Genomic DNA, 10,000 nt, shown 5'->3' with positions numbered 1-10,000 from the left:
GCGGGCCAAATGCGCAGAACCGAGCGACCACGCCGCGGCCGCGCGCGCGCCAAGGCGCGGGAGCACGACGAAGCGCGCGCCCGAGCGCCCGATCGGCCCAGCGCGCCCGTCCTTGCGCGTCACCGGCCAACGGCCCCGCGCACGCGCGGCGCGCCCGCCCGCGCGGCGCGACCATCCGCGCTGGGCGACGGGCTCGGGCGGAAGGCCCGCCCAGGCAGGACACACCCCCTTACCTCCCCAGCGGGGCATCCTCCGAAGGCCCACCCCAAGGGCTCCAGCGAATCGAGGAGCATTGCACACGGAAACGGCCCGGACGCGAGTCCCGGTCGCACGGGGTGCGCATCCGGAACGTCCGGGACGCGCTTCCCGGGAGGGCCGATGGAGGGAGCCGAAGTGGCGCACGGCCGTCGGGCACGGACGGCCGAAGGCAGCGCCCGTGCGCCGGGAAGTCGGCAGGCGCGTGCCGGCTCCGTCGGGGACGAAATGTGCCGGGCAAGTCCGCCGCGAGGCAACGGTCCTGTGCGGAGTGGAGCGGAAGGCCCGCCGCGGCGGCAGCAGACCCCCCCTCCCTACCACCCCGGCGGGGCATCCGCCCAAAGCCCACCCCAAGCGTTCCAAAGTACCGAGGAGCGTTGCAAACGGGAACGGCCCGGACACGCGACCCGGTCGCACGGGATGCGCGTCCCGGTCGCACGGGTCGCGCGTCCCGGGAGGGCCGACGGACGAAGCCGAAGTGGCGCACGGCCGCCGCGCACGGACGGCCGGCGGCGGCGCCCGTGCGCCGGAAAGTCGTCGGGCGCGCGACGGCTCCGTCGGGGACGAACGGTGCCGGGCACGACCGCCGCGAGGCAACGGACTTGTGCGGAGGGGGGCGGAAGGCCCGCCGCGGCGGCGCCAGCCCCCCCTCCCTACCACCCCGACGGGGCATCCGCCCAAAGCCCACCCCAAGCGTTCCAAAGTACCGAGGAGCGTTGCAAACGGGAACCGCCCGGACACGCGTCCCGGTCGCACGGGATGCGCGTCCCGGTCGCACGGGTCGCGCGTCCCGGGAGGGCCGACGGAGGAAGCCGGCGCACGGCCGCCGCGCGGACGGCCGGCGGGGGCGCCCATGCGCCGGGGCCTCGGCGGGCGCGGGCCGGCTCCCTTGGGGACGAACGGTGCCGGGCCCGCCCGCCGCGAGGCGACGGACTTGTGCGGAGTGGAGCGGAAGTCCCGCCGCGGCAGCAGCAGCCCCCCCTCCCTACCACCCCGGCGGGGCACCCGCCCAAGGCCCACCCCAAGCGTTCCAAAGTACCGAGGAGCGTTGCAAACGGGAACGGCCCGGACACGCGTCCCGGTCTCACGGGATGCGCGTCCCGGTCGCACGGGTCGCGCATCCCGGGAGGGCCGACGGAGGAAGCCGGCGCACGGCCGCCGCGCGGACGGCCGGCGGCGGCGCCCATGCGCCGGGGCCTCGGCGGGCGCGTGCCGGCTCCCTCGGGGACGAACGGTGCCGGGCGCGCCCGCCGCGAGGCGACGGACTTGTGCGGAGTGGAGCGGAAGTCCCGCCGCGGCAGCAGCAGCCCCCCCTCCCTACCTCCCCGGCGGGGCATCCGCCCAAGGCCCACCCCAAGCGTTCCAAAGTACCGAGGAGCGTTGCAAACGGGAACGGCCCGGACACGCGTCCCGGTCTCACGGGATGCGCGTCCCGGTCGCACGGGTCGCGCATCCCGGGAGGGCCGACGGAGGAAGCCGGCGCACGGCCGCCGCGCGGACGGCCGGCGGCGGCGCCCATGCGCCGGGGCCTCGGCGGGCGCGTGCCGGCTCCCTCGGGGACGAACGGTGCCGGGCGCGCCCGCCGCGAGGCGACGGACTTGTGCGGAGTGGAGCGGAAGTCCCGCCGCGGCGGCAGCCGCCCCCCCTCCCTACCACCCCGGCGGGGCATCCGCCCAAAGCCCACCCCAAGCGTTCCAAAGTACCGAGGAGCGTTGCAAACGGGAACGGCCCGGACACGCGTCCCGGTCGCACGGGATGCGCGTCCCGGTCGCACGGGTCGCGCGTCCCGGGAGGACAGACCGGGCAAGCCGAGGTGCCGCTCACGGCCGCCGCGAGGGACGTACGGCGCCGGCGCCCGCGCCCCGTGGCACGGCCTAGAGCGTGCCCCCCTGCCACCCCATCGGGGCATGGGCGCAAAGCCCACCGCGGGGTAGATAACCGAAGGCAACGAGGGACGGTGGATGCACATATCCGAGCAGTGGCGATAGGGCCGGAGGGAGCACCGACAGGGCCGTGAGATTTTAAAGTACCGAGGGAATTTGCAAACCGGGCCCGCCCCTCCCCCCGTCCATCGCACGCCGATCGGGGGTCCGGCGCCCCGCGGGGGGCTGCCGGCATGCGCTCCCGGTGCAGGCATCGACGAGCCGCCCGCGACCTCCACTCGGGTCCGAGCCCCCAAGCGCGGATGCCGAAACGCGCCGGCCGCGGCAGCCCCACCCCTGCCACCCCATCGGGGCATCGGCGCAAGGCCCACCCTGGGGTAGATAACCGAAGGCAACGAGGGACGGTGGATGCACATATCCGAGCAATAGCGATAGGGCCGGAGCGAAGACTGAGGGGGTCGGGGGGTTTTAATGTTCCGAGGGAAGTTGGAAACGGGGCCCGCCCGGACGCCCGTCCCTCGCACGCCGATCGGGGGTCCCGCACCCCGCGGGGGGCTGCCGGCATGCGCCCCTAGTACAAGCATCGACGAGTCGCCCGCGACCTCCACTCGGATCCGGCGGCGCACGCGCGGATGGCGAAACGCGGCGGCCGCGGCTGCAGCCCCCCTACCACCCCGTTGGCGCGTCGGCGCAAAGCCCACCCCGGGGAGGATAACCGAAGGCGACGAGGGACGATGCATGCACATATCCGAGCAAATACCGAGAGGGTCGGGGGGAAGACCGAGAGGCAAGGGGTGTTTAGAGTACCGAGGGAAGTTGCGAAAGGGGCCCGCCCGGACGCTCGCCGCTCGCAGGCGATCCGGCGGGGCGCACGGAGGGCGCCGCCCATCGCCGGAGCTTGCTCGGTCATCTCTGCCGCACGGACACGTAAGCGCCGCCGCGCAAGGTTCGGCCGGCGGGGCGGACGGTTCGCCGCCGCAGGCCTTTCCCGCAGCCGGAACGTGGGCCCGGCGTTGCGCGCCGGCGGGCCGCGCAATCCGCCGGGGCGCACGGCGGGCGCCGCCCGTCGCCGGGGCTTCGCTCGGTCATCTCGGCCGCACGGACACGTGCGCGCAGCCGTGGAAGGTTCGGCCGGCGGGGCGGACGGTTCGCCGACGCAGGCCTCTCCCGCGGCCGGAACGCGGGACCGGCGTTGCGCGCCGGCGGAAGGCGCGATCCGGCAGGGCGCACGGCGGGCGCCGCCCGGGCTTCGCTCGGTCATCTCGGCCGCACGGACACGTGCGCGCCGCCCATCGCCGGGGCTTCGCTCGGTCATCTCGGCCGCGCCGCCACGTGCGCGCCGCCGCGGAAGGCTTGGCCGGCCGGGCGGACGGTTCGCCGCCGCAGGCCTTTCCCGCAGCATGCGCCCCTTCGCCCGAACGACCGCGGGACTCCGGTACGGCCTAGCCGTCGGCCGCCCGGCTGCAAGCCGTCGGGGCCGCTCGATCCGCGTCGCGTGCCGGCCGCCGCTCGGGCCAGCCGGCCGGCTGCCGCACGTAACCTCTGACCTCATCAGCGGTCGATCCGCACCGCGCTGGTCTTCGGTGCGGACCCGTCGGGGCCGTGCGGCGCCGGCCGTCGCATCCGGTTCCGCAGGCGCCGCCCGGTTGCCTCCTGCCCTCGTGCGCTCGCGCCGGCCGGGCGACGCGGTGCCCGCGGGACTCGGGCATGGTTGAGCCGTCGGCCGCCCGGCGGCATGCCGCCGCCGCTCCGCGCCGCGTGCCGGCTGCGCTCCTCCCCGCGCCCGTCCGCGGGCGGGCCCGCCGCCGCTCGCGCCGGCCGGGCGACGCGGTGCCCGCGGGACTCGGGCATGGTTGAGCCGTCGGCCGCCCGGCGGCATGCCGCCGCCGCTCCGCGCCGCGTGCCGGCTGCGCTCCTCCCCGCGCCCGTCCGCGGGCGGGCCCGCCGCCGCTCGCGCCGGCCGGGCGACGCGGTGCCCGCGGGACTCGGGCACGGTTGAGCCGACGGCCGCCCGGCGGCATGCCGCCGCCGCTCCGCGCCGCGTGCCGGCTGCGCTCCTCCCCGCGCCCGTCCGTGGGCGGGCCCGCCGCCGCTCGGCCTAGCCCCCCGGCTGCCGCACGTAACCTGCGACCTCGTCGGCGCTGGATGCGCATCGTGACAGTTTTCGGTGGGGCGCCGCGGAGGCGCCGGGGGCCCATGCGACGGGCCAGGGGGCGAACGGAGGGCTCGGTCAGCCCTAACAGGGGACCGGCGACAAAGGAGCGGTCGCGCAAAACTTCGTAAGGGACCCAGACGACGGGCCGACCGATCCGAAGCGCCGCGCACGGACGCGCAGCGGGCCGGCCGGAGGCTGCGACCGCACGCCGCACCAGAGGAAGAGCGTGCCGGCTCCGTCGGGGACCAACTGCGTGCGGCACGTCCGAGCGAGACGACGGGCCGACACGGAAGGCCCGCCGCCAAGGCCGCAAAACCGACAAAGGAACCCACGGGGACGCACCAGGGCGGGCAAAGCTTTCACCGAACGGGACGGGACCGAGCCCCCGCAACAGGCGAGGGCGACGGATCCGACCAAGTAAGGCCGATCCCGCTCCACGCACGCGCGGCCGCAGGAACTTCGTGAGGGACGGGACGACCGGCCGACCGAACCGAAGCGCCGCGCACGGCCGCCGCGATGGCCGGCCGGAGGCATAGACCGAGCGCCGCGCTAGCGGAAGGAGCGTGCCGGCTCCGTCGGGGACCACCTGCGCACGGTCCGTCCGAGCGAGCCGACGGACCGGCGCGGAAGGCCCGGCGCCGAGCCCGCAAAACCGACAAAGGAACCCACAGGGACGCACCAAAGCGGCCCAAGATTTCACCGAGATGGGACCGAGCCCACGCAACATGCGATGGCGACGGATCGGACCAAGTAAGGCCGATCCAACTCCGCGCGCGCGCGGCCGCGAGCACTTCGTGAGGGACAGGAAGACCGGCCGACCGAACCGAAGCGCCGCGCACGGCCGCCGCAAGGGCCGGCTGGAGGCGTAGACCGAGAGCCGCACCAGCGGAAGGAGCGTGCCGGCTCCGTCGTGGGCCAACTCCGCGGGGCCCATCCGAGCGAGCCGACGGGCCGGCGCGGAAGGCCCGGCCGAACCCGCAAAACCGACAAAGGAACCCCCAGGGACGCACCAGAGCGGACAAAGATTTCACCGAACAGGACGGGACCGAGCCCACGAAACATGCGAGGGCGAAGGATCGGACCAAGTAAGGCCGATCCAACTCCGCGCGCGCGCGGCCGCGAACACTTCATGAGGGACGGGAAGACCGGCCGACCGATCCGAAGCACCGCGCACGGCCGCCGCAAGGGCCGACCGAAGGCATAGACCGAGCGCCGCACCAGCGAAAGGAGCGTGCCGGCTCCGTCGTGGGCCAACTCCGCGGGGCCCATCCGAGCGAGCCGACGGGCCAGCACGGAAGGCCCGGCCGAACCCGCAAAACCGACAAAGGAACCCACAGGGACGCACCAGAGCGGACAAAGATTTCACCGAACGGGACGGGACCGAGCCCACGCAACATGCGAGGGCGAAGGATCGGACCAAGTAAGGCCGATCCAACTCCGCGCGCGCGCGGCCGCGAAAACTTCGTCAGGGACGGGACGACGGGCCGACCGATCCGAAGCGCCGTGAACGGCCGCCGCAACGGCCGGCCGGAGGCATAGACCGAGCGCCGCGCCAGCAGAAGGAGCGTGCCGGCTCCGTCGTGGGCCCGCTGCGCGTGGCCCATCCGAGCGAGCCGACGGGCCGAATCCCTCGAGGATGAACGGTGCCGGGCACGCCCGCAGCGAGTGCCCACGGCGGGCTTGTGCGGAGTGGAGCGGAAGGCCCGCCGCGGCGGCAGCAGCCCCCCCTCCCTACCACCCCAGCGGGGCATCCGCCCAAAGCCCACCCCAAGCGTTCCAAAGTACCGAGGAGCGTTGCAAACGGGAACGGCCCGGACACGCGTCCCGGTCGCACGGGATGCGCGTCCCGGTCGCACGGGTCGCGCGTCCCGAGAGGGCCGACGGAGGAAGCCGAAGTGCCGTGCGCGGCCGCCGCGACGGCCGGACGGCGGCGGCGCCCGTGCGCCGCGGCAAAGGCGGGAGCGGCCCGGCTCCGTCCGGGGCGCCGCGAGCTTCGGTCGAACCTTTGCCGTGACTCTTCGCAATAGGCCAAGCCCATTCACACTTGGCCAAGCCTAGGCAAGCCAAGCCTCCAATGCTTGGCCAAGTGCCTCCAAGGTCGGCCAAGACGGTGCCCAGCGTGCCAAAGCCATGGCATGCCCATGCGTGGCCCAAGCCGCGCCCATGAGCCCCAGCCGCACGCGGCCGCGCGCGCCCGCGCCCAGGCCACGGTGTTGCGGACCTCCCTCATACACCACCATCAAATTCCACCACCAAGGAGAGGTCCGGGCTCGGAAGCTACCGAAGGAGGGTCCTACCAAGACCAAGATCAAGGATCGAGCCAACTACTTGTTTGGAGGGACGGCCAAGCCTTGGCCAAGCCCCTTCACGCTTGGCCAAGCCTCGGCCGAGCATCTTCACACTTGGCCAAACCTTGGCCAAGCACCCCGACATTCGGCCCGCCGCGCGCCCGACGACGCCCGCGCTCGCCCGCATGCATCCGCGGTCGTCCGCGCCCGCCGCGTGCCCGACATCGCCCGCGCGCACCGGGCCCATACCATCAATGCCAAGCCTCGGCCAAGCACGCCCAACCTTGGCCGAGCATGCCGCGCACATGTCCAAGCCTCGGCCGAGCCTTCCTACACTTGGCCAAGCCTTGGCCAACCTCCTTTGCACTTGGCCAAGCCTTGGCCAAACCAAGGCTCCCAATGCTTGGCCAAGCATGTCCAAGGTCGGCCAAGACAAGGCCAAGCATGCCAAAGGCACGGCACACCCATGCGCGACACAAGCCGCGCCCGTGCATGCCCGCCGCACGCGCCCGTGAGCCCCCAGGCCGCGGCCCTGCGCGCCTGCGCGCGCCCAGGCAGCGCCAGCGCGCGCCCAGGCCCTGGCCGCGCGCGTCCAGGCCGCGCGCGCGTCCAGGCCGCGCGCGCGCAGGCCGCGCCCGTCCGCCCGCTGGGCGCGCCCGCCCGCGCGCTGGCCGCGCCCGCCCGCGCGCTGGCCGCGCCCGCCCGCGCGCTGGCCGCGCCCGCCCGCGCGCTGGCCACGCCCGCCCGCGCGCGTCCGCTACCGGGCGAGGTTCGGCCGCCCGAACCTCGCCGCACGCGCCCGTCCGCGCTCGCCCAGGCGCGCCCGCCTGCGCGTGCCCCGCGCCCGCCTGCGCGCGCCCACGCGCGCCCGACAGGCGCCTGCGCGCGCCGTCTGCGCGCGCCGCCTGCGCGCCCACGCGCGCCCGCCCGACAGCGGCCTGCGCGCGCCGCCTGCCGCGCCGCCTGCCGCGCGCCCTGCCGCGCCGCCTGCCGCGCGCCCTGCCGCGCCGCCTGCCGCGCGCCTGCCGCGCGCCTGCCGCGCGCCTGCCGCGCGCCTGCCGCGCGCCTGCCGCGCCGCCTGCCGCGCGCCCTGCCGCGCCGCCTGCCGAGCGCCCTGCCGCGCCGCCTGCCGCGCGCCCTGCCGCGCCGCCTGCCGCGCGCCTGCCGCGCGCCTGCCGCGCCGCCTGCCGCGCCCTGCCGCGCGCCGCGCCTCGGCGCCCGTGCCGCGCCCTGCCGCGCGCCTGCCGCGCGCCCTGCCCCGCCCTGCCGCAGGCCCTGCCGCGCGCCTGCAGCGCCCTGCCGCGCGCCTGCCACACCGCCTGCCGCGCCCTGCCGCGCGCCGCGCCTCGGCGCCCGTGCCGCGCCCTGCCAGCGCCCTGCCGCGCGCCTGCAGCGCCCTGCCGCACCCCTGCCGCGCCCCAGCGCCCCTGCAGCGCCCCTGCCGCGCGCCCAGAGGCCCTGCCGCACGCCCAGGCGCCCTGCCAGCCAGCCCTGCCGTGCCAGACGCCCAGCCAGCGCCCAGCCAGGCCCTGCCGACCAGCCAGCGCCCTGCCAGCCGTGCCCAGGTCCTGCCAGCCGCCTGCCTGCCCCCTGCCAAGGCCACAGCCCAGCCAGCCAAGGGCCAGCCCAGCCAGCAGCCTATGCCCAAGGCTTGGCCATGCCTTGGCCAAGCCTTTGGCCCTACTTGTGCCATGAAGACCCCTATGCCTTGGCCACTCTTGGGCCACTTGGAGAGCACTATAAATGGGAGGGAATGAGGGTCTTTGAAGGATCTTTTTGTCATCTTGGGAGTTCACTTGTATTTCGGCCTAAGGGCTTGGGAGGGCTTTGTCCCTATGTATTCGGTCCTAGAGTTTCTCTAAGGACTTGGGCTAGTGAGAACCCATCATAGTTCCACTAGATTAAGCTTGTAGCTTCATTTTGGGAATAGAATCAACCTTAATCTTTCCTCCACAAATACTTGCATTGTTTGGTTGTTTCATTCAAGCCAAGGGTCGGGCCAAGCTGCAGCCAGTAGGCCCTCCCCTTGCCTTGATTTCCTTGGTTACTAAGTGCTCGGCACACAACCGGCGTTACCCGTTCGGCCCGCGTTTCTTCAATTCTAAGGCGTCCGCAAGGAGCCAAGGTGCGAGGCTTGGTGTGGCGGCTCGGGGCCGAGAGACGCCCTCCAACAATGGTGCTTTCGTTGAGAGGTTTCATTTGGAAGATCTCTTCCTAAGAGGTAACGCCTACAACTCTAATAAATTTCAAATTTTATTTTGGGTTAATATGGTAAACATAATGGAGAGTGAGGCTTGTTTGATGAGGGCAAATGAGACCCTAGCCAAAATTGGAATGAATCTAAGGGCTAGGGAGGAAAGAGAGAGAAAAGATGAATATATGAGGGTGAGAGAAGAAAGAAGAAAAGAAGAGAGAAAAAGAGAGAAAGAAGTGAGGAGAAATGAACATTGGTCGCACGCCTCTCGGCGGGGCCAAGTGGAGGATCGAGAAGAAAGGAAAAGAGAAGAAAAGAAAAGAGAAGAAAAGAAAAGAGAAGAAAAGAAAAGAGAAGAAAAGAGAAGAGAAGAAAAGAAAGAGAGTTGGTGGAGAGAAGAAGAAAAAAGAGGAGAGTATAGGAGTGCTCAAGGAGCAAGTAGCTATGCTAGCCGCCATGGGGAGCATGGCTATGGAGAAAGAAGGTGGAGAGAGGGCCAATTAAAGATGATAAAAAGGGAGTTAGAGGAGGCCCGAACATGTTTGAAGCTTGGGGCAAGCCATGAGCATATCATCAAGAAGAAGCAAGAAGAGATAGTGCAAACATGCATCGAAGAGAAATTCAACAAGCATGCATCTTCTTCCTTGCAACCGCAAACTCCTTCCGAAGACAAAGAAGAGGTTGAACATGGCAAAAGGGACCAACCCAACGAAGTCAAGAGCTTGCCAAAGGAAGAGCCACAAGTCATTGAAGAAAGGGAAGAGCTTGAACATGATGATGAGGCCGGAAGTAGTTCAAAAGAGGAGGAGGCCGAGCCCCCTTTGCATGCCTTGCAAAGATCGTCCATTCTTCAAGCTACAACAAAAGAGGTACCTTGGCCTTACTTGACAAAGTTTACTTCCTTTGATAATATTTTGGTTCCTTCTCAACCCATGGAGCAACACAAGGAACATGTGGAGGTTGTGTTGTCCATTTTGGATGAACACCACTTCCACATCATGCTCACAAAGAATTCCCCCGATGGTATTCAAACTTTATCCTTGAGGACAAGGATAGTTTTCAAGGGAGGGGGAATGTGGCGGACCTCCCTCATACACCACAATCAAATTCCACCACCAAGGAGAGGTCCGGGCTCGGAAGCTACCGAAGGAGGGTCCTACCAAGACCAAGATCAAGGATCGAGCCAACTACTTGTTTGGAGGGACGGCCAAGCCTTGGCCAAGCC

Source organism: Phoenix dactylifera, chromosome 10 (assembly GCF_051530095.1).
Source record: "Phoenix dactylifera cultivar Ajwa chromosome 10, Ajwa_hap1_PhDact_Kaust_v1.1, whole genome shotgun sequence".
Lineage (NCBI taxonomy): Eukaryota > Viridiplantae > Streptophyta > Magnoliopsida > Arecales > Arecaceae > Phoenix > Phoenix dactylifera.
This window is presented reverse-complemented; position numbering follows the sequence as displayed.